This window comes from Anopheles stephensi, chromosome 3 (genome assembly GCF_013141755.1).
Source record: "Anopheles stephensi strain Indian chromosome 3, UCI_ANSTEP_V1.0, whole genome shotgun sequence".
In the NCBI taxonomy this organism is placed as follows: domain Eukaryota; kingdom Metazoa; phylum Arthropoda; class Insecta; order Diptera; family Culicidae; genus Anopheles; species Anopheles stephensi.
The window spans coordinates 63,012,982-63,038,093 of NC_050203.1; the positions used below are offsets into that span (position 1 = coordinate 63,012,982).

Genomic DNA, 25,112 nt, shown 5'->3' on the forward strand with positions numbered 1-25,112 from the left:
GATGTGTTAAAGGGTTTGCTGCTGCTGTTGGGGGATTTTTTTCTCTTACCATTAGCAGTTCATGCGAAAAGAACTCTTGTTTTTAAAATATTTTTAACGGTTTTAAAAAGAAAATATGAAAGCTCGAAACAGATTTAGCTAATCTCTCAATCCCTGAGTGGAGCATTCAAGATTATATTTCTTTCGAATATATTACAACTTGTCAGATGAACTGTGCCTCACGATGAGTCAGTTGCGTGATTATGCTGATCTCTCAATTACTCGTTTATGTCTTTCATTTTTCATGTTCATTTTCTTTCTACAGTAGTACCTTTCAATACGTCTGGGCTTATATTCTAAATTCCTGAAAAAAATCAAGACGCTTCGTTGACCGGCTGTAGTATACCAACATTCTGCCAATTCATCTTCCCCAACAAAACGAACAAGGTGTCACGATGAGCAGGATGCCATGTTAGTGAGATGTGAAGAGGAAAAAAACCCCCTTATCGTCTTTAAGCAATAATACCCAAAAGTAGAAGGCGAAGGAAAATCTGCTCAGCAATGGCAACGTAATGAAATCCCGATACACCGTCCATCTCGGTGAACCAACCAAAGCACCAAGTTCGCACTTCCACAATCATCCAGTTTTCATCAGATGCGAAAGTGTGGATGTATCATTGGATACGGAAACCATTTCGTATTTTTTTAGCGTGGCATACAGCTGCGCTACTGTTGATGATATTTATCAAATCCTGCAAAATGGAAAATCCACCCTTGGGGTGACTTTGGTTGATGCAACGGGTGATTGCAGTACTCTGGGGTAAGTATAGGTGTGTGGATGGATGCCTCCCCTTTCAGACAATGCTTGGCAACGGAAGAGAGACAGGGAAATTTTTGGAAGTTCTTCATAAATCAGGTGATAAAATATTCAGATCGTGAATACTGTAGATTTATTCGAGGAAGAGATGCTCCTCTGCACAGCAGCCTGAAACTGTTTCTATTATTTTGTAGAAAGTGTTGAAAATCAGCCTGTGTTTACCTTACTTGTTTCAGTTTAGTGTGCGAAAAATTTGGTATAAGAATTTCATATGTGCAGGAAGATTGTAAGAGATTTTTGCCGACTCTTCTTTTCCCTCGTTTTCCTCCTACATCGCAACGATCCCTCTAGCATACTGGTTAAAATATCTTAGATTTTTTTATCTCCTAATTTTGCTCCACACATCTGAGTCCCTGATACATTCTACGAATCAACGGACACTAGACAATATGTATGAAGGAGGGTTGCCCAGCACCCAGGAAAGATGAGCTAGTTAATATTTAATTTATTTATTCGTAGAATTTTCAATCTCGAATGGTCATTTCTTCTATTAAAAATTATGTTTTGAGCTCATATTTTTCTAACTACACCTATGGTTATTTGTTTTTAAGTCATATAAGAGCTATACCTACAAGGAAGAGTATGCGTCAACTATTGAAGAATGAATCAATCCAAAAAACTGTTTATTTTACTTCTGTCCTCGTTAGTGCAAATATCTGTTCTGTTCTATACAACGATGAAAAATTTAAAAAGAATATTTAACAGGTCAAAACGAGTATACTTCCTAGGTATTATACAGTGAACAGGAAGGAAAATCCAACACATCCACATATTGCAAATGGTAAATATTTACCTATCAGAACCCAGATAGCCTTAGGTCAGCGTTGAATAAAAATCATTAGAGCCTGTAAGATTTACCCTGGTTTCAATCTTACTCAGGAATATCAGGTTTCATTTGAGGCGATTTTCTGTTGAGACACGCGCCAAACTTCCGATGCCATCGGGGATTATGTTCCACAAAACGAAGCATATGTAAACCCGCAGGAATTTTCGCCCATTTGGAGGACACCAAATGTGTGCGAGTTGATCGTTTTGTTTGTGTTCAAAAATGTTGCAGATGTTTGTCACGCTTTCAGTTAAGACCTCCGTATCGCTCAACTTTTTTTTTTCAGTAATACCTTCAAAGAGTCTACGGAACTTACTTATAAAAAAGGAACCAGTATAAGTTAAATTACGCATCCCAACAATGGTTCGATGATCACAATACAGCGACAAAAATCTTTCGGGTTCTAGGCGACCATGGGTGCACCGGGCTGCAATAAGTGTAATGAAAATATTTGTCCACAGTGCTTCGATAATCATCGTAGTTTCACGATGGTCGACGTTTGTTTCAGATTCCAGCAATGGGCAAGATCATCCAGTGAGGGTGACCGCACGCAACGGTACCCGTAAGCTGTGGGATGGAGACTTTTTGAATTATTTTTTTCAGGGTACCTCAAACTTAGCCATTTGTCTGGCCCAATGTTTCACTTTACGCCCTACTTGAACGGAAACAGAGGCGCGAAATGATTACCGCTCAGCGAGCGCTGTGGCTCAGCAGGATGTCTTCATTTTGGTAGGGGTTAAACTTCGTACTGCAGATGTCAACTGGACTCGAGATAGTGCTCGATAGTCTGTTAACACCACGTGGTACGATTGCTCAATTGTCAGTGGTGAGTAAATTTAATTCATTTGATCTTATGACATTAAACTCTTAATTGTGTAAACAGTTTTCAGTAAAACACAAGTTCAATACTTTAGAAAAAAGCAATAAAAGTATATAATTAAATGGCTCATATCGACGAGAAAACCAGTCGAAATATAATGCTTTGCGGGCAAAATCAAATAAATGAGACAACCTCTTGCTACCGTCATAAATAAACCATATTGATTAGGATTTACTTCTCATGCCAAAGATTCACTATACTGCAATCGTAAGAGTCTTCCATCATTCACGAATCATTTACCACAAAGCGTATGTCCCCAAAGACATATCTTCGTTCTTCTATCTTCATTTCTCCGCGCCACAACGGTTGACCCTCGCGACCCTGTCCAGAAGCTGCTGTCGACGAGAGTTTTCGAGTAATCTAGTTTCGATTTAGTATCAATAATTCAACATCAATTTCCCGGTGCTCGATTGATCCATCTCTTGTCCAACCAGATTTGTCATGTTTCTGATTCAGCAGACACAAGGACCAATATTTTGTCAGCTTCGTCGTTATCGTACACGCTCCGCCGGACGTTATGTGCCGTACGAAAGGAGAAACATAAGAACTTCTGCTTATATCAGAAATTGATTCCCAGTAAGAACGAGAGTGCAAAAACGAAACGCAAGAAATTCGATCTTACAACAAGGAAAATCAAGAAAGAAATCATTAGTCATTACTGCATGTAGCAATACAGCCAGGGCGTCCTTCTTGAATATAAAATAAATTTATACTGCATGTTCCACAATGGACTGTAATAATATGCTTGCAATCCTGCCATCAAGCTAAACCAAGTTAGGTTTAGATTGGTGACTTTTCACTTCATTTATGCTTTATTTTTGCCTCCCATTGCAGTCGCAGTCAAAAGAAGTGTTGAGCTTTCAACCCTTTCCATTAAATGAAGAAGGGAAAATCTTCTTTATAACACCTCCTTCCCACTTTCACACGGTACCAATGAGTATCGTTTGGGAAAACCTACTTACCACATCCGACTGCCGACAATAAAGCCGAAGAAAATCCATCTGAATAACTGATGAGTGGCTGTCTTCGAACCTGTACAAGACGAAGAAGGTTATAATCAAATAATCCAGGGATCAAAATTAGGCTTGAAATCACACCAGTGCGGGTGCAAATAAAGGTTGCGAACAATTGTGTTGAAATATTAGTACCTTTAGAAAAAGTTGTGTTGTGTGTGATTGAGCTTAGCAAAGAGTGTTGTTTTATGAATACTCTACTTCGCTTCATTCTAGGTAAGCAACATTTGCTATCCATCCCAAGCAGACAGCCCCTCTTATATACTCAACTCCCGGAGGAGCAACTTAGATCTGCAGTAAACCAGCAATAATATTACATCGTTGCCTTTCCAGAATGGTCCTTGCAACAGTCCCATATGGGTTTTAACACATTTTTGTACGTCTTATTCCATTGTTGGAAGCGCTTAATATCGGTAGGTTTGCTCTAACAGGTTGGAGGTCGAATATAATGTAAACTAATAACTATGTGATGTCGAGCAGGCAACCGTTAACAAGCCAAAAATAAATCTAGATATTCATCATATGGTAAGACGGATGTAGTACAACAACTATGTTTAAACTACGAGTTATTGCTGTAGCCACTTCTCAATATGTGATTGTGAAATATACACAAAAATCCGGACAGGTTGTGCTTGTATTGTGCTTACTTATGACTCCAGCGAGTAATTGAAGACCCCTTCAAACGTTTCACATAATCTCGACCTTGTAATCCAATTTTCATTACAGACATTATACGGCCGGGCATGGCCGACTTGAATTAGATGCGTTGCTCTTGTTTCTGCTGTCAAGTAAAAATGCTGCTCACTTAAATCCACACCACTTAATGCATGACCTATAGTGCTTATGACACGTGACCTGCAAAGGGCGGATGATTTTTTCTTGTTCATAATTTTTACAGTGCTTTGGATTCTGGTGGCTTGAATATTCAAGAGCACTCCTGCTGGTAGAGAAGAAATGCTTTGCTCAAGATGCATCAATACAGGAAAATGTTATGTGTTTTGACTGGATAATTTATGTTTTTTTACGCATGCACGTGTTAGTCGAGTTCCTATAAAGATGTCACGCAATCCTAACTTTCTCGATTCTTTACGCAACTGCATTTGATGTGTGATTTATTTTAATAAGGTTCATCATGATAATGTGTGTCAGCATTTGACTTCTACAATTATTCAACAATTTTTCACGACCTAATGGTGCAAACTGGGGCAGTCTGATAGACGAGGCGATGGCGGCGCTAGTCTTACACGGCAAATTCCATCAAGACCGCCTCCACCGATTACTTTGCTACGGGTAAAATCAAATCACAAAGAACCAGAAAAGGCAGGCCTAGACCTCTAGGTCTAGGGAGTTGTAGAGCCACGGAACAAGAAGAAAAATGGTGCAAACTTAGCTTTTGTCTTAGATTAGATGTGAAAATGTTCACGAAAGGGGGTGGTTGTGATATATTTTGAGGATTGAAGTGAGCCTGTGTGCACTCGTATCGCTGGTCGGTTTGCAACTGTGTATTCGTTTGTCCATAATGATTTACATGTAATTCGAGTAGTTCGTGTAAGTGTATAACAGTCGAGTAGTCCTAATCTTAATCCTTAATTGTCTACTGTTTAATTCGTGAAATTTAAATGCATGCTCGAAAATTGTAATATTAAATCCTGTAGTTCAAATGCATGCAAGATTATATAATTATTCTAATTCCCACATTCCCGGCCACCAAAGAAGGAACTTCTTTAAATTTCATGCAAATGTGAATTCAAAACTAATCGTGTACTCCTGACGCAATGCTTATCTCCTATCTGCCTGTTATCATGTGTGTGTGTGTATATGTGGGTGCGTGTGGGCGTGTGTTTGTTTATCTTGATCCGTGATTGACACTTGTGAATGTAAACAATGTAGCGTGGTTTACAAGTGCGCATTAATCAGTGCATGTGGTTTCCGTGGTTTCAAGATGACTTAGCGGGTCTGGATTTGGTAGAACAGCTAGACGATTAGCTGCGCGGACGATATGCTTCCCTGAAGCAGTGCGCAGTGTAACAACGCGAACTACCCCGTCCTTTCCTGGATGTACTGCAACGATGCGCCCCATGGGCCAAGAGGTAGGATGAACATTGTCTTCCTTAATAATCACCAATTGATTTTGTTGTAGGACGGCTGCTTTACCGGAACAATATTTGGCCCGGGCTTGTAACTGTTGCAGATACTCCGGATACCATCGGGCCCAAATCGATTGGAGATGTTTTTGTACCAATTGGTATTCCTTCAGGTGATTGCTCGGCGTATTGGTGTAATCGATGTCTGGTACCGCTTGCATATTGCCACCGACAAGGAAGTGGCCCGGTGTCAGTGGTTCTAAATCACACGGCTCATCGGATAAAGGTGTTATTGGCCGTGAATTTAAACATTGCTCTACCTGGGCAAGCAAGGTAAGCATGTTCTCCTGCGTGATGCTTGTAGTGCCGATGGTTCTAATGATGTGTTTTTTAGCTGCTTTCACCGCTGCCTCCCATAAACCTCCAAAATGCGGCGCTCTCGGTGGGATGAATTTCCACTTCATCTGATTCGTCGCGCACCAATCAAATATTGCAGCTCGATCGTGTTCGTCGCATTTAAGCATCTTGTAGATGCGATTCAGCTCGTGCGCGGCTCCCTTGAATGTGGTTGCATTGTCGGAGTGAAGTTCCCTGATTTGACCGCGGCGTGCAACCAAACGACGAAGTGCATTTATGAATGCTGTTGAGGTTAAATCGCCAACCAGTTCGATGTGTACCGCTCGTGTTGAAAAACATACAAAAATAGCGATGTATGCTTTGATCGGACTTCTGTTGCGGATGGTTGGTTTTAGGTAGATTGGCCCGCAGTAATCCACTCCGCATACCGAGAATGGCCTTGTTGGTGTGACGCGTGATGTTGGCAGATCGGCGATAGTTTGTTTGATGAGTGTTGGTTTTACCTTAAAACACGCGTGGCAAGTGTGGTACACGGATTTGCACAAATTGCGACCACCAATAATCCAAAATCTTTGGCGCAGAGTAGATAGCAGCAATTGTGGTGCAGCATGCAACTTTTGCAAGTGAATCGAAACAGCTAGTAGTGCGGCAAGTGGGTGCTTTGAAGATAAGATGACCGGGTGTTTTTCTGCTTCTGTTAGTTGTGCGTTAGTGAGCCGGCCACCGATGCGCAGGATCCCGTCGATGTCGATGAAGGGTGAGATCCACTTCAGTTTGGAGTTCTTTGGAATCTCTTTGCCCTTCTGTAGGGCTTGTATCTCCTCGAAGAAAGTGTCTCGTTGTGATAGGTAACACAGTTTGAGTTCTGCCGCCTTGAGTTCGTCCGTAGTGAGAGGTGGTATGTGTTTTGAATGTGCCGTATTTCCCTTGTGAAGCTTCGCGTTATGAATAAAGCGCAAGCCGTATGCAACAACCCTTTGCAGTGTGTGGTAAGCCGAAATTCGGGAAAACAACCTGTTCCGAAATTCGCAGATTGTAGATGTTGTTGCAACCCGTGGTGAAGTTAACCTCTCCTCCTCTGCGCTCTCAGCCTCGTTTGGTGGTGAAGTGTTTTGTGGCCAATCTTCAGCGTTGCGTGCTAACCAATGTGGCCCGTGCCACCAGCGTTCACATGCCAATAGTTTCTCTGGTGTTAAGCCACGCGAGATGTCGTCTGCTGGATTGTCGGTGCCTGGAACATGCTTCCAGCACTGTATGCCGGAAGTTTGCTGGATTTTAGCCACCCTGTTGGCTACGAACGGCTTCCAGCGATTTGGTACGGAGTTCAACCAGTGAAGTACAGTCATTGAGTCGGTCCAACAGATTGTAGTAGCAGAAACCTTCAGTGAATTAATCACCTTCTCGTGTAGGAGTGTGGCCAATCGCGCTGCACATAATTCCAACCTAGCTATAGAGTGTGAGTTAGATAATGCGACGACTTTCGACTTGGCTGTTAGCAGCTGTACGGTGACTCCTTCCAAGCCTTCAGCGCGGATGTAACAACAAGCGCCGTATGCTAGTTGTGATGCGTCAGCAAAGATGTGTATTTGCAGACTTGTGGCCGTGCGTTGAGCTATGTACCGTGGTATTCTCAGGTTGCGCAGTGAGGATAAGGTAGAGTGGAAGTTCAACCATTCTTGCTGTAGGTGCGATGGTAGCTCGCTGTCCCAATCCCACGATCTTCCGTTCTGCTTTAGAGCCCACAGTTGCTGCATGAACATTTTGGCGATGATGATCGTTGGACCCAGCAACCCGAGGGGATCGAATATTTTAGCTATGTATGACAAAACTAGCCTTTTTGTCATGCGGGATGGTGTAGGTGGTATATCGATCCGAAAACGTAGAGTGTCAGCAGCTGGTTCCCACATGATACCTAACGTGGAAACCTGCTTCGAATCCTTCCATTCATGCGTTAGTTGAACTGCTACATCTTCAGACGGCACGGTTTGCAATGCTTCGGTGCGGTTTGAAGCCCATTTCTTCAGTGTGAAACCAGCTGAATTTAACATGCCTGATATCTGCTTCTGCATTTCAATCGCTTCATAGATATCATCGGTACCCGTTAACAAATCATCAACGTAGAAGTCGTTTAGGACAGCGTTCACTGCCAGCGGGTACTCTTCCTTGTTGTCAATAGCAGCTTGTTTCAAGGTCCTTGTAGCTAGAAAAGGAGCTGATGCTGTGCCGTACGTAACCGTCTGTAGTTCAAAGGTTGAGATGGGTTCAGCAGGATCTTCTCTGTACCGGATGCGCAGATATCTACAATCATCGGGACTGTGTAAAATTTGCCGATACATCTTCTCTACGTCGGCAGACAATGCGATGGCACGAGAACGGAACCGAAGGATGATCGATAGGAGATCTTCTTGAACGACTGGTCCCACCATGAGTTTGTCGTTCAACGAGTAACCACTCGACGTTTTGCACGATGCATCGAACACGACGCGAACCTTCGTGGTTGTGCTCGACTCTTTAACAACGGCATGGTGTGGAAGGTAATAGTGATCTATCGAATCATCTGCAGGACTGGTAAGTCGTTTCATATGCCCCAACTGTTCGTATTCTCTCATGAATTTGGCATACTCCTTTTTCATTGTAGGATTACTGTTCAACCGCCGTTCCATACTACGCAATCTACGATCAGCTATTTGTTTCGACTCTCCTAAAACGACATTAGGATTGGGGTTAAAAGGCAAACGAACGACATACCTTCCACTTGTAGTGCGAACAGTTGTTGCAGCGAAATGCTTTTCGCAAGCATTCTCCTCGACCGATAGCACAGGATCCTCGGCTATGGTTTCGCTCTCCCAGAATCGATGCAGGATCTCCTCCAATGTGGCATCGTGTGCAGAAAGATGACACAGCCGCGGACCGGCTGATATATGATGAGAGATGCCGCTGACAACCCAACCGAAACGGGTTTCAATCAGCCACGGCTTGCCTCTGCCAATAGAGCGCTTGCGACCGGTGTGCAGCTCCCAGAACGTATCGCCTCCGATGACGATATCGACTTGCCCCGGATGATTAAAGGTGCTGTCCGCCAATGCCACATCCGGCATTTCCCATGAAGAGATGTCCGTTGGTGAAGTAGGAATGTTTGTACATGGCGTGTCCAGAACCAGGAACGCCATTTCCGTTGAGAAGGGTTGTGTCTTGGAGTGAACGGTGGCGACGATCGAACCCTTGACCAGCTGTACCGAATTGCCGATGCCCGAAACAGCGACGTTGACCCTTTTGCGACTGGTCAACAGCCTTCGAGCTAGGTCTTCCGCGATGAAATTCGATGTGGAACCCGAATCCAATAAAGCCCTTGCTTCGTGGATGTTGCCGTAGTCATCCTTGATTTGGATGTTTGCCGTTGCAAGGAACACATTGTCGTCATCCGTTTGAGCAGACATTGTAACCGTTGTGGGAGGAGTGTAGCGTGGAGTGTGATGCAATAAGCTGTGATGACGCTCCCGACATATGCGACACGAAAATTCCGATTTACACTCCCTCACCTGATGATTGCTGCTCAAACAATTCCAGCACAGTCGATTCGTTGCAACAATGTCTCGTCGTTGCTGAACTTCTTTACCTGTGAACACTGGGCAGTTGCGCAAAGTGTGACCTTCGGAACACTCCAGTGGACACTTTGGCGGTTGGATGAGGGCAGACGAAGGAACAGGAGCCGGGCGAGAAGTAGCTGCATACGCGATGAACCGTCGTTGCACTGGCTGCCGACTGTTGCCGGCCACCTTGGTACCACCAGCGCTTTGATCCATCACGAAAGTGTTGGTCGATTTCAAGATTTGGATCCGATCTTGAACAAACTCGATCACATCCTTGTATTTGTCCCGCGTGAAGTGTACCGAATGCTTTTCCCAAGCCAACAGCGTTTCCCGATCTAACTTCATAAGCAGCATATTCGACAGCGGTGTATCCCACGAATCTACCGGTTCCTTTAACTTCACTAATCCGTTCACGAAGCGCGTGAATTCATCCACCAAGTGGGAAAGCTTATCCACGCACACCGAATGCACTCCGGGGAGATAGTGCATTTTCCGATAATACTCACGGATTAGTAGACGCGAGTTGTCGTACCGTTTAAGCAGAGCAGCCCATGTGATTGCGTAATTGTCTTCCGTTAGAGGTGTGTGCTCGAAGGGTAGTGCAGCCTCTCCTTTTAGCGATGAAAGTAAGTACTGCAGTTTTGCGATGGACGGAAGCTCAGGCGAAGCGTCGATCATAGCAAGGAAGCGATCGCGGAACGACAGCCATTTCGTATGATCTCCATCGAACGTTGGAAGCTCGATTTTGGGTAAGCGTAGGTTTGATGCGTGCGGTCGACCAAAAGCGAGTGTCGACGAAGCCAAACCTGTCGTATCGTTGACCGCTCCTTCTTCCTTGGGTTGATTTGCACGTAAAAATGATTTCAGCTTCCTGCAACGTTCCTCGAAGTGGATTCTCTCCATAATGCACGCTTCGATTGTTGCATCACTTTCGTCGAGTTCCTCCAGTTTAGAAATAGCGGCGAAGAACCCTGCCTGATGCGATTCCAAATTCTCTAACACCTCCGGAATCTGTTGGGCGTCGTTGGGTTGGAAATCCGTCTGGAACCGCTCCATGGATTTAATGCTTTCCACAGCAATCCTTTTCTTCAACTGCACTGCCTTGATTTTCTTATCCATTGCTTCTCGAAAATATCACACGAAATATCACACGACGGTAACGAACAACTCGTTGGCGCGAAATTCGAAATGGTGGAGTGTAACCGACCGTTGCCCTTGACGCGGGGCCGAATGCGATGGCGAATTTGTCACGTAATGACTTGCACAATTTCCGTATACCGAGTTCCACTCTTGGTTGCAGAATGAAACTTCCTCTCCGTATATCACGATCCGGTTCGAAGGACCAACAAATGTGAAAATGTTCACGAAAGGGGGTGGTTGTGATATATTTTGAGGATTGAAGTGAGCCTGTGTGCACTCGTATCGCTGGTCGGTTTGCAACTGTGTATTCGTTTGTCCATAATGATTTACATGTAATTCGAGTAGTTCGTGTAAGTGTATAACAGTCGAGTAGTCCTAATCTTAATCCTTAATTGTCTACTGTTTAATTCGTGAAATTTAAATGCATGCTCGAAAATTGTAATATTAAATCCTGTAGTTCAAATGCATGCAAGATTATATAATTATTCTAATTCCCACATTAGATCAACCCCTTTTGTAAGCACTCTTGTATTTTGAATGTGGATTTTTGTTATTCTTGTAAAAATTATTCTTTTCTTTAAAAAAAAATAAAAAAAAAACGCAATTCATATCGCCGAATAGCTCTAACATCATTTATAACAGTTTCAAACGAATTTGTCAAACGCTTCAATACTTTGACAGTTAATATCCAACTCAATGATGATCAGTTTAATATGAAACAGTGGGAAGCAAAAGAACCTGGTAGTGACAATTAATTTATGACCAGCATGTTTGTTGATGCGCTGGTAAAAAAACACCTTTACAAACTGCTGGTAGCTGTGAAAACATGATAGACAATGCGGGAATCATAAGATACCATTAGCAGCAATAAGGACAGGCCGTCCTTTGTCAATTAAAAAAAGGTACCATTTGCAGAGTATTCAGTTTTCTCTTTTATTTTTGCTTGTAATTAACCTTATTAAAAATGTGGATAAACAATCCAAGGAACCGAATCATGTAGAAAAAGCACGAAACAAAGGAAAATCTTTAAGTATCAAAATTGATTTCACAAGAATTTCTCGAGTATCTAACTGAAGAAGGAACCTATTTCTGTTCTGACTTAAATACAAGATAAATTAAACCATATTTGACTCACCCTTACGCTACAGCCTTGTGTGAGAAATAATTGAACTTTGCGTGTAATTTCAAACATAAAAATAAAACAATTGACATTGATACAGTCGTGCAATAAAATTATGAGTTTTTATATTCTTATAATAAATAAGTTTCTTGTCTTGGAACAAAATTAAACCTTTATTTGAAAGCCCAAATAATAAAATTACATAGACTACATTGAGGTATCCTCTTCCAAAACAAAATGAAACAACCTATGATCATATCCTTAAACACTTGTCAGATGACTTTCATTAAGATGAATCTTGAAGGGCAAAATCCCATCGCCAAAACTAAAATATTATTGCTCTTTATAGCCTTCTGCCTTAAGATCTTACCCATAAGGGGGCAATCATTTTTGCTTTCTTGCTAGCACATGAAAATCCAACCAAAGGTAGTTAAAAGGAAAGTGCGATGTAGAGGAAATTGCTTCATTTATATTCCTTTCGCATGCTCTATATTAGATTCTTTGCCCGTTTCTCAAGCAACTTGAACTCCGGTGGGTCTTATGTAGGGCAAATCTTTCCATTCAACGTTAACGAAATCGGTTCCATGTTCGTAGAAGATTCACGTACCCGAGAATTACTGCGCATTGGATTGCATGTTCGTTTTGGCGCCTCCTACCACTGCTGGACGGTGCTGATTTGTATCTGTTGGAGTGTATACTCTAAAATTCCATTTCAGGGCTTTAAGTGACCTGTGCTTAATTAATTTAGCCTTAATTATCCTGCATTTAATTTAGTGACCATCAGAAGCAGTGAAGTGGTTTTAAAACAGATCCTGACCGCGAAATCGAGATGAATAACAAAAAATGGAGTCACCGTTGATAATGTTGTGGTAAATTAATGCCATTTAGTTATTGAAAATCAACTTCTTAGATAACGATAAAACCCTAGGCAATATTTTCAATTGGCAGTATTAGGAACATTTGTGTAATAGCAAATAAGCATTGCCTTTCTATTGATTGTAAAAGAAAAATTTGCAAAACAACGAATCGTTGAACGGAAACACTGACGGAGTTGTTTTCTGTTACATATGAAGTAGTCAAAAATAACTGATTATTCATTGCCTCTTTTGCATTCTTTACGACAACAGTAATTCATCATCAAACCAGGCAACAGGTTGATGAATATTCGAAAGCCTCCAGTGCGAAATGGAATGCAAAACCATTTATATGTTAATTATCACTTCTTTGACAGACTTTATTTGTTAAGCATTTCTACGGATCGTTTGCTGGATTTTCTCCAAGCTAAAAAACGAGCCTTTAACATAATGTTATGTTAAAATCCGGCTCCCTACCAACCCTACGATCGTGTATGCCCCAGGTTAAGCCTATGAAGAGTTCAAATAAAGCAAACAAACAAAAACGTTTCTTTCTGCAAACCGTTTGTAATGTTCAGACTTCGGGGGGTACTCTAGCTTTAAAGGAGATCGCAAGTATTTTAGTTGAAATCTCAAATTGATACGGTTTAAGTTTGAACATAAATCTTCAGCATGTTCGTTGAAGTCTCTTTATGTAAAATAATTACCCTATTCGATGACACCATGACAATGACATATTCGATGACAAACCGATGTGTTTTTAGTATTTGACAATACATATTTGACCTCACTGACCGCCACACATCCAGGGCTGATTCAGGGTTAGACCTATGCTCAAATATTTATTTGGCCAAATGTTTATCTAGCCTTAGCTTGAACAAGAGCTTAGCCCGTTTGAGAATCTGTTTGGCATAGAATAAAATCCCAATAATGCGTAAGACTTGGAATCATTGGCTGTAAATCTGTGATAGACATCGGATGGATGCTTTTTCGAACTACCCTTGAAGAAACTTTGCCGATCTGCAAGGACCAAAATAAAATATGAAAAACAAGTTCCGCTGTACTACGCCATACCGTGATGGTTCCGACAAAGCAGAGATAGTATCTGCATGGTAAAAATTAATTTCGACCCTGCATCAAAAGTGAACAGTGACGTTTTGAGCTGCAGTTATCCGCTGCGTATTGTCCCGTACGAAGTGTGGCGGAGGAAGAAGTTTGAAGAAGGCAAAAAAAAGGCGGAAAAGCAATTAGAGTAAATCCCATGCCATTTTTGGTTACGCTTTTTTTTTCTCTCTCTCGCGATGTTGGTAACGTAAAAGCATCACGCACAGACTGCAATGGATACGCTACACCGTCACGACTCCCCTGGTACTGATTCGGGGCAGCTGACCACTCTCGGTTGTTCATCATCATACCGAACAGATATCGCTGTCCAACACTGTCGAGCGCGACGTGATGTTGCCGAAAATGCTCCCCCAAAAAAGCCTACAGTGTAATTATTTTTTCGTCATTTTTAATTAACTATGGCCATAGCAGATATAATAAAAAAAAGCGCGGAACCAAAATACTTGTACGAAATGTTTACTGAGGGATGAGCCAAATCCGTGGCATGGCCGAAAAAGTCGAAAAAATCCTCCCTTAGATTACTGTTGAAACCATTGTGGATTAAATTTTGTTTTTTTGTTTGGCTATCCCATGCTGTCATTGCAGATTGGTTCAAACATAGCGTTGGTATTGCTATGCAAATGTATGGTGTTTGATCGTATGTGAGGCTATGGAAGTTATGTGGAACAGTCCAATGGAGGTGTGAACGCATGAAGTAACAGTGTATGAATTATGGTCATGTTGGCAGAAAATAAAATGTGAAGTGAGAATATTTTTTATTACAATAAATTTTCTGATGCTGACAGGATCATGGCATTATATATAATTGAATGAATTGTTGTTGAGATGTGGTAGAAAAATTAAAAACATTAAACCACGGGGTGTTTTTCCTGCAACGTAGGACGGATACAGCAGTATTATAGGTCGTTTTACTTACCGTCGGCATTTGCGTATAATTGCGTTCTCATTTGGCGCTAGCAACCTATGGTCGTTTTCGTGCACTGTTGATTTGCTATCCACAGAAAGTTCGTTTGATATTTTGCTCTTTATATAAGGTCTGCCTTGATTTGCTATCCACAGAAAGTTCGTTTGATATTTTGCTCTTCATATAAGGTCTGCCTGCAATAAATAATCTTTTTACTATTGATCATTACTGCCGAAAATAGTTGATACCATCAGAAAAGTAATCAATTTTGATCACTAAGTCTCGGTTTGAATCCACTGTATTCACATTAGGTAATAAAAAATTGTAGCGTTTTTTCAATTTCAAAATAAATCAAACACTTAACTGATTCATAAAACAGCACACTAAATAACAATAACATAGTCCGCATTGAACAACGGGATTTCAGCATTTAGTTATCAACATTACGCTCAAGATATTTGTTCACAGTCGCGAGCACAGAAGATTGCTCGACGTGCGCTTTTAATCGAATGAATGTTGAAAGCATGGTGCAACACATACTCCGTACCACACGCGATGTTCTCTTCAGAGCTCAGTTTGATACTGCTCGAGCGTTCATTGATGTTGCGCACTCCCAATGATTCAATGATTGCCGCTGATTCTTTGCCCACCGTGGAACGAGTAATGTTGTTGATGTAGATATCCCTTCTATCTTCTCAGCCAACTTTTGAAACCACTGCCATGAGAGTCTCTCTACAATTCATGCGCAGTGTTCCGAACGTTTGGTTAGTATTTGTTGGATCATATCTTCACTAACACAACGATTTTCCAACACGAGCAGGTTAGTGAGGCCACAAATAGTCACAACAATCCTTGTTCGATAGCAAACTCACACTGAGAACATTGTGCCCTTCAGCCATCGAAAGGATCAACAGTTTTCCCTCTGATAGCCACGCCTTCCGGTGAAGGTTTCCTGGAAACAGTGTTCACCCCATTTTATGCCACATGAGAAACGCTCTTTCTTGTTTTCCAAACTATGAGAAGTTGTATGAAAGCTCTCATTCTCACTGACTGCAACAAGAGGAGGAAAATCTCACTACCATAGCAATGGCATATGGAGGTATGGAGGGAGTACTGACTTTTTTCACTTCAGCTCACCATAACAGTTTAAAGAGCTATCTGGATCAGGCTACTGAGAAGCGAATTCATTTCAAATAAGACTTCCTCACAACAGGAAATGATTCGGAAGTACTCTCATTCAGGTCATTATATTAACAAATATAGAAATATTTTTAATGGAAAGTAAGTCATTTTAATTTACACCATTCAATTAATTTATATGATATAAATCATTAAAATGTAATCATAAAATAAACATCAGAAATATTGAAATATCAAAAAAAGCTATCGATAAAATATTTCATAAATCCATAGGTTACAATTTTCCAAAGGCTTGCTTCATGGTTGTAATTTATCTCGTGATAATCTTTTTGTGAAAATTTTCACGTTGTCATTTGAAATTTTGCTGTTATTACGCAGAGTTCTTCAGACTTTATTTAACATAAAGCCAACATAAACATGATTGACTAATATATAATAAGAATCTATCAAGGACATCTTGAGGCCCGATGGAAGTGGCATTGCTCGTTCAGGTGGCAAGCTCAACTATCAAATCCTTACCATACCGTTCCCCTATACGCAACAACAACTATCCAGCTACGAGGAAAAATTAAGAAAAAGATGATAGACTTTGGAAATATGTCTTTAAAATACAGAATGTGCATTCTCTTTTAATCATGTGAATAAAAAAAACCTAACCTATTTAAATTAAAATGTTTGTTCCATACCCTGATCAAACTTCAGCTGTCGTATAAATTTGCCTCTTGCATTCAACTTGAAATCTAGCTTAATGGAACTATCATCAGTTTTAGTTTCAAAAACGCTAACATATTCATACCCTGTAATTTAGTACCAACCAACCAAACAAGCGAACTCGATATAATCCTTTATCTTGTCGCCTCCATCGCGTTCAACCACAGCATGTATCACACCCCTCGCATGGTTTTTGGCATCATTTGGATGGATTCTTTGTGGAAGAGTGAAGAACGGATTGGATGAATATAAAATTTTAATAGAATCTGACCGATTCATTACATTCGTTAGACATTTATAAGAAAAATACAAAAAAATTAGAAGAAAAATAAAATGCAAATGAATTTCATCCTACTTAAAATGCTTTGTGATGTGCATTTCTTCATTTATTTTTCGATTGACCTTAAGGTATCGACCGCTGACTCTCATAAGAAGAGTAAAGATTGCCATTAGCTCTGAAGTTTTATTAACGATTTATTGGGCATTCATTTAAAAATAGAGAACTCATCGAAAATATGTCACCAAATATTGACATAAAATATCAACGGGATACCAACACCTACCGTGTCGTAGATGATGGTTATATTTATTCAACAACTCATTCGTACAGGACACTGTTGGATAAACGAATGTCTTGAACCCCTCTTAATTCTGGTTGATCGATTGATAAGCAGATATGGTTTAAGAATAGAAAAAACTGTGTTGACCAATAACCGGCACCCTGTCACGATGGCTGGAAATGGAACTGCTTAACCATTGGAACGAATTGGTATTAATATTTTCGAGCCAGAGGGGTCAGCGCCACGTGCTGGCGGACAATTTTTACGACATTTTTATGCACATTTTTATACTGGCATCATTGAGTGATGTTAACAAGAAGAAAACACGTAAACCATCATGAAGATATAAAGACTGATTAGTATTGTTTGCTATAACCCAAGAAACAAATGAGTAATTCGATACGTAAAAATAGTTTTAAGCATAGTGAAATGAATATTAAATTTTACAAAACAAATATCATATCTAACTTTTGAACAAAATAAGCATTTTTTTTAAGAATGATACTCTATACAGTAATTTCGTTTAATGATGTTTCAGTTTTTATTCATCATCCTTTCTTTGTTTCATTCATGCCCACACTCTGACCCGCTGTGACTTACACTGACCCTTACAACTATGGTATATTTTCGTCATGCCATCCGTACACATCTTCCTTTGGACATCTTTATTTTCTCATACATGTCGATTCTCTGATCAATCAATGTGCTGTTGCTGGCATTTTAACATGGGTTTTTTGGGTGTTTCTATCACTTTATGCAGCTACCATAGAAATAAATTAGGGTGTTATAAAGTAACATTTACAGAAAATGTTCTTTAATTCGAATTTATTGCCTTACCCTGTGTTTACATGCGGGCTAGTATAAATGAAGCTGAAAGCAGACGCGAACATGTGGAGTGTAGTTTCTATAAAGACACTGATAAAGATTTCTCGTCTGAAGTAAGAACAGATGCCAACGCATCCTTATGCTGCATAGGTTTATTGGTAAAAAAGGCCAACAAGGTAATGAAATGAACAATTACGATTGTATACCTGTGAATAACGTCAATGTTACCATTTTCTGCGAGGTAATACGCCTTGAGTCGGAATCAAACTGGAACCCCTTTTTACACCCTTTCCAGTGTATGGCTCAGTGGTCATTTAATTATTCTTAGATTTAATCAAAGATAGGAATCTTTTCGTTTTTGATGCGCCAAGGGAGCACTGGGCTGGATAGGGATTGCTCGTCCCGCTTCTAGCATGCAGAACCAGCAATTACAGCGACCAAACCGAGTATTTTACCTAGATGTGGTTGATAAGTCTGGAGGACTACAAATGATAGGGCGTTGCTGCCCTGCTCTATCTAGCACCGACTCTTTAACGTATGGCTCGTTATGTTTCCACTAGCGGCGCATATTAATCAAATGCTAATTCTCTTGATATTCGCGTGATATGGGTTTGACATGAATCAACGCAAAAATCCATTAGATAATCACGTTCGTTTTCGGAACGAAGAGTGTGGTATAAATAACTGTTCTTTTTCGCATCTTTCCCGTTTTATTGAGTAGTGAGGATGAATTTTTAAATGATATGTTCATCGAGTAATCATTTTAATTTTTTTGTTTAAAGTTTGTTTTGAGAAATGGAAAACTATAAGAGAAAATATTTAAAAAATTAACTAAATAGGCTAACAAAATACAACTACCATCTGCTGAATACTCCATGCCTAGGTCTCTTCAAGATCAACTACGTAAAGTATGGTGCTTTACCAAAGCATCTGCCCAAGTATCACAACAACCTGTGACACTTACGAATCGCGTGACAGCTCTCCGTAATTTACGAATAAAGATCGCAGTACAATGTGCCCTTTTCCGAGGACGAACTCGGTTGAGCTAACACCAGTAAATTGTGATAAAAAGTGGTGACCATTCTTATGTGTCCAAGGAGATAAATAAGATCAACTAATTTATAGGTTATCGTTTATCGTGTGTTCGTTTATTGTACGTTTGGTCTCAATCTTGAACCTGCAATGCAGCTTTGTTCGTTGCATCGATACGGAATGTAGAAGCGATTTGTGATCCAATCCTACCAGGAAGTGTCTGTTCAATATTGACAACCCAGACTCACTACTGTCGTTGAAGTAGATTTTCTAATCATTTATCTAGCGACTCTCTTCTTCCAAATTAACCTTTTTTTATGGTTTGTGTTGCGTGGTCATGTACAATAACGTTTCCATGTCCAAACTCATACCCATTCCAACTGGTTTGAGTTGCTATTTTTCTAAGGTGTTATCTGTTTTAGGAAGCATCATTCGAATAGCACCTATATAGAGAGACCATTTAAGGTCCTGGAGAGGAAAAAGTTAAATTTCATGGAACGTGTCGGTACATGTCTTTGCTCTTTTTAAGCAAAAGCTAATACAAAAGAGAGCTAGTTTGTATAAAAGCTTATACTCTGATTTATATTTTTCTCACCAAAAAATAGTAAGTATATTTGATATCTAATTGGTTGAGTACCAGCAAGTCAAGTCTGTTGGTTGAATCAAGTCAGCAAATTTCCGCCGGAGTAACACTCTTTTCTGTACTTCAATATTTTTTCTCAAATGAAATATAAACTTTCTTAATTGTTTGTTTCCAATAGTTCAAATAATATAAATGTTACCACTTTGCTTTAAGGTGGCAACTTTAAAGAAGGTTTATTTATGGTATTTATTTTTGTCCCCTTTTATCACCCAGGAAACATTCAACAACCGAACCAATCTTTAATATTCAACGAGAAGATTCTGTGAACTGATCAATAGGTTCGGTTTTACCATACTGTTCGATCTAATATTGAAAATTCTTGAATAAGTTAAGCGTGTTTTTTTTACTCCAGTCCTTTTTAACTCTACTTTTTCATTCGCGATGGTGGTATTTTGTACACACGTGATTTGAATAAGGATATATTTCATGTTGTGCAAGCGGGTGACTTGTGAGATGAATTGGTTTCTGCTAGCACATTTTTTACTTACTACATGCCATGGCACAAGCATCCAGTAAAGAAAGAAAATCTTCTCGAACGATTGTCAACCCGAGATCCTTTCTGCTTTGCGCGTAGTCACTGGGAAATGATTTACAGTCCACTGAAACGATGATGAAAAAAGTATTCGATTTCCCCCTTTTACGCGAACTACAACAACAGGCAACAGTCGGTGAGCGTAAGAAAGTGCTCGAAGGATTTTTTTTCTTGTAGAAATATTTTTCATCTTGTCAGTTAAGCGGTATATTGCAAAAATCCTTGATTTATTGCCATCCTTGGTAAATCATCCGCCCGGACATGGTTAATTCCGGTGACTTATGACCACCAATGATGTGCTTGGACACCGATGAAGGGTTTCATGCAAACCAGTAGCATGAAAAAAAGACACATAAATACATAAAAAAGATCTAATAAAGCACCCCCACATTTCCATTACCAATTCAAACTGCAAATTCCTTACGATGTTGGCTTGGTTCGCCTGACGTTGTCACGCTGGACAGCGCGGTAATGGCGAATAATTGCGTTCATTACAGGGGCTATTAGTTTCGAGCCTTTGATGCTTACTTCGGGCACTTTTGAATACGTTTGTGCTATTTATTTTCTACAATGGTTTGTACTGACTGCTGTTTGCCTCACTTCATTCCAGATGCTGTTCCATTAACTGGTTCTTACACTTAGTCACTCAAGCTTTGTCATACCATGATGGTTTGAATGAAAAGTAGAATAGAAAGGGTTGTCTTATGATTTGTTTGAAATTTCCTTTCTCAAGGGATATTCACCCGTTGAATTTTTTTTTGTTGGATTTCTCGGGCAGTGATAGATTGTAGGCTGTTAACCCTTTTATAAATAACGTCGTAAGCCATTCGGCAAATAACATAAACGATCTGCCAGTACTCTATTAATCTTGCGTTGGGCTTGGCAACGTGACGTCATCGGCCACAGACTGTGTTCAGTCACCGATTGTGAGGCAGTGCTCATTAGGAACTATCAATCGTAAACTATGCCCCAGCATTTGCTCGTCTGATGATTGCCATTGATTTAGTGCCAATTAGAGCGCACAAATTGACCAACTCATCTCAATTAGTGAAGTTGTAACCGAACAACACAGGTAACGGTTGCGTGATTGGGACATATCTATTATCGAACAATCCCCACTTACAAATGTCGTCTTAGACACAAGATGGTGGAATGTTTTCTTCCATACTACATGGCATTTATAGAGGATCTAACAATATAGCCTCTCCTAGTTTAAACCAAGTTGTCAACGAGCGCTTTATTTTTGATGGCATAAGGTCCAATGATATTTATTTATTACGTCGAATGTCATAGCTCGAGGCTGAATGGTAAATTTTTTTGCTGTTCCAAATTAAATTTAAAACAATGGTTCAATTTAAGTGCCAATGCCTTTACTACACGAACTGAATAGCTGAGAGATTCAATTCTTGTCGTTCCCAGTATGTACTACAGCAATCGTGCCAACGCTCAAAAGCTTTGGCTCGTAATCGTTTGAGTAAAATTCCTAGAATAATCTGATTTGGCACACGAATTGACACTGAACGTGGATATATTTGCATAATACTCGACATCCAGCATGAGGCTACAGGCACGATAATTCGATTCAACACGCGAAGAAGATGTTTTTAGGAGAAAAACTTCTTACACGGATTCTTCACAAGCAGCGCGGGCGGTAATCTAATATTTGGGGGTGTAACCGATATCGCTTGCGCTATAGATTCAGTCCCGGTGGACCGGACGATCTTTGTCAGTTTTGAAATTAAATCAAATTTGCAAATGATACAGTACATCGAGAGAATGAACAATGACCTGATGGAAATTTGCATTTTATTTGCAGTAATCTATTCCCGATACAGGCCCGTAAAGCTTGGCTATTATCATGAACATGTAGCTAAATTATCATACTATTTTTTCATCGTAATAATAATATCAGCAGTGGTTTGTGTAACCATATAATTTCTGATGATCGAACAAACTTCCGAAAACTACCTCGGTGGTCAGAGTAGTGAAAACTTCAAATTGTTTAAACTATCCCAATAATCGATAAGATTTCCGATGACTAAACGAAGTGATTATCTAAACCACAACCACTCTGCTTCGATTTGATATGCAATCGAAACCCTGCCAAATTGATCCCAAGCTTTCAATTTTCTAAACGATTTTCGGACGTTTCCGCGTGTTCATTTTACAACTCTAAAAACAAAGTTCGTTTGCCCTGTCGTTGAATTGAGTCAAACAAGCTCGTAGCAAATGGCTCCCTTTTGGATACGAAACTACTAGAGAATAAGAAACGCTGGATATCGCAACAGCTATAAAGCAATTTATTTCAATACGCACGGCGATTGCTTTTCGTCGACGGCGGTACCTTATGGTCGTTTTGCGATTCGGAGTGAACCACGGCAAGGGGATAACTAAATATCAGCTCCGTAGATGCACAGTAGCAATCGGAATCTCGCGAGCTACTTCCATACAGATGTCACTTCTTTTGGGAAATGTTCGAATAAGACTATTTGAATTGATGATAAAGTAAGAGTAAGATATAGGTCTATAAGGTTCTTTCAACATGTAACATTTTTCGTTTTATTATATCTTCAACAAAACTATTCAGCACCAAAAAAAGTACGCTAAATTTTCAGTGAAGATTAGTAATTTATTATAATTTGCTCGTAGAATAATGGTAACCTTTGACTACAAAAATTACTGTTCCCCTTACTCTTTAGGACAATTATTCATACAATAGAATTTAGCAATTTTTGTTACATAAAATAATCCTTGTAACCAAAAACAAAATTTATATAAAAACCAGATCAACGTTTTCCGTAAAAGCAAGTTGTTTAAGTTGAGCTTAGCTCTTCAGCTCAGATCTTCAAATATTAACTTTATTGCCTACCGGTTCACAGTACATAAAACTGTTTTATAATTTGTAAGATTAAAAAGTGGTTTGCACTTTTGCTTTCCTCAGGATTAGCATGACTCAGATTGAGAAATTTCAAATTCATGAGGATTAGCATGCTCAGCTCAAATATAACAACAGGATAAATGGTAAGGTATGTTTCCAAAAGTTTATTATTGTGCTGAAAGCGTCTTCATTTTCTTTCAAATTTATATTATTATTACCTGTAGAAAAGTCTTCAGTGTCGTCTTCCCTTCCTCTAGAACATACTTTTCAGTGGGTCGTTAAGAAAAAGGCTACAATTGAAGAAAGATAGAGTGAAACGCCTTGTTTCGTGCATAAAACTTCATTCTGGTTGAAAATTGGTTGAAGATGATCTTTTCACTGGGGTGAATTGCGGCTCGAGAGAACGGTAGACATTTCGTTGAACAACATACTTCAGTGCAGTGAGAAGATATCTGCGGAAAGAGTAAGTTGCTCAATGGTGCAAGGACCTCGCAACCTAGAATAATTCTTTCATTCGTTGAATTGAATACTCTTCAATGCGGCAAAATGTGAAAACCCGGTAGAGAAATTATGAAGACGTGTTATATCAAGTTTTTTTTCAAACGGAAGAAGCAACTTCATGCGAAACATTGGCGAATCTTACGGTACGCGGTTGAGACCATGTGCTGTTACACAAGGGGCCAAGAACGCACAAAGACCACGCTTCAAATCAGCAGAATCAACGTGATAGGGGTCACTATTTTCCAATATTTACCTCTGATCCGAAAATACTGCATTGAAATTAACAATCCCCCTGGCGTTTATATTGTATTAGAAAGAATTTTTGAAAACTAATCCTATATTGCATTCATCTATCTTCTACATGAACATGCAATCTCCAGAGGTGTTTAGTTTCGTTCAATTTAGTTTAGTGTTTTGGTTGAAAACTGGCCGTGATACTACTCTCCATCATCAGATTTTTTGCCATGTAAATATCTGCAATTTCAACTGAAGTTGAACTCCTGTTAAACAAAAACTCAATCGCAGGAAGATTCGAATGGGTTTAGCCACAACATAATCACCATCATTTAATTACATTTCATATTATGCCGCTATCCTTAACGTTGAAGAACGCTACAAATGTTACTGTCGCAAAGGGGTTTTGCTATGAACAAGGAGTAAGGAAAAGGAATTTGCTGGACCACATTGTCTGACTAATATGCTAGCCTCATAAACGTTTAGCTAGCTTCTTCGACCCCTAACAGGTCAACGAAACCCCGCAAAGGCTTGTTTGCTTATGGCCGTTGCAATAAATACTAAATATTTATGGAATCGAGCAGTAGCATATCCTGCGGAAGGAAACAATAGAAGAGGAGGGATGAATAATTTTTCAACACGAAAAGGATTGTAGGTGCGGCTGACTGGACGCACCAACCCATTGCCATAAGCACGCGTGTGTAAATTAAACAAATATTCATAAATACCTACCGTGTGTCGTAAATTTCGGATCCATACACCCAAAACGGTCAGTCAGACAGTTCGGGGGAGAAAATTTCACGCCAAAGGGTTTATGAAAATTGCACATTGATGTTTATTGTGTTGGTTTTACGGTGTGTGAGCTTTCTGTATGTGTGCAAGTTGTTTTCCACGATTTTGACATTTACATTTACGAATTGCACCTTCTTTGCCCATGACCAATGGTTGCGAAAACAGAAACTAAATTGATTTACAATACAGATCGGCTAGAGTGCCCGGGCCCGCGGCAACTCCACAAACAAACATACACTACACCTACATATACCATTCACCGATTTGGATCGAATACTTCAGATCTTTAAACACACAGTTGATTGCAGCACAATTTGCTCTAATCTTTGGGTCCAACAATAATTAGTTAAAAACTAAAAAGAAAACCTACATTCCGCCACGTTGGACCTTGCTTAACGTTCAACAACACTGGAAACAGGCAAAATAAGGGTTTCAATTGATAGTTGTTTCCCTTCAAATACGACTTTCACAAATACTTCCTATCTATTCTCTTATGCTAGTTTTTGGATGACACG

General features: G+C 39.9%; 1 long non-coding RNA gene across 2 annotated transcripts in view; it reads right to left on the reverse strand.

The window, feature by feature from the left end:
* Window positions 1–15,519, reverse strand: part of LOC118514433 — a 43,445-nt gene extending 27,926 nt beyond the window's left edge. The window contains exons 1-2 of one of the 2 annotated variants that reach the window (XR_004906623.1): window positions 15,197–15,519; window positions 14,762–14,943 (exon numbers count right to left, since the gene is read on the reverse strand). This is a non-coding gene — a long non-coding RNA (uncharacterized LOC118514433). Of the gene's footprint in view, window positions 1–14,761 lie in introns of both variants that reach the window. The other variant, XR_004906622.1, reaches the window with a different exon arrangement.
* Window positions 15,520–25,112: the final 9,593 nt, after the last annotated feature.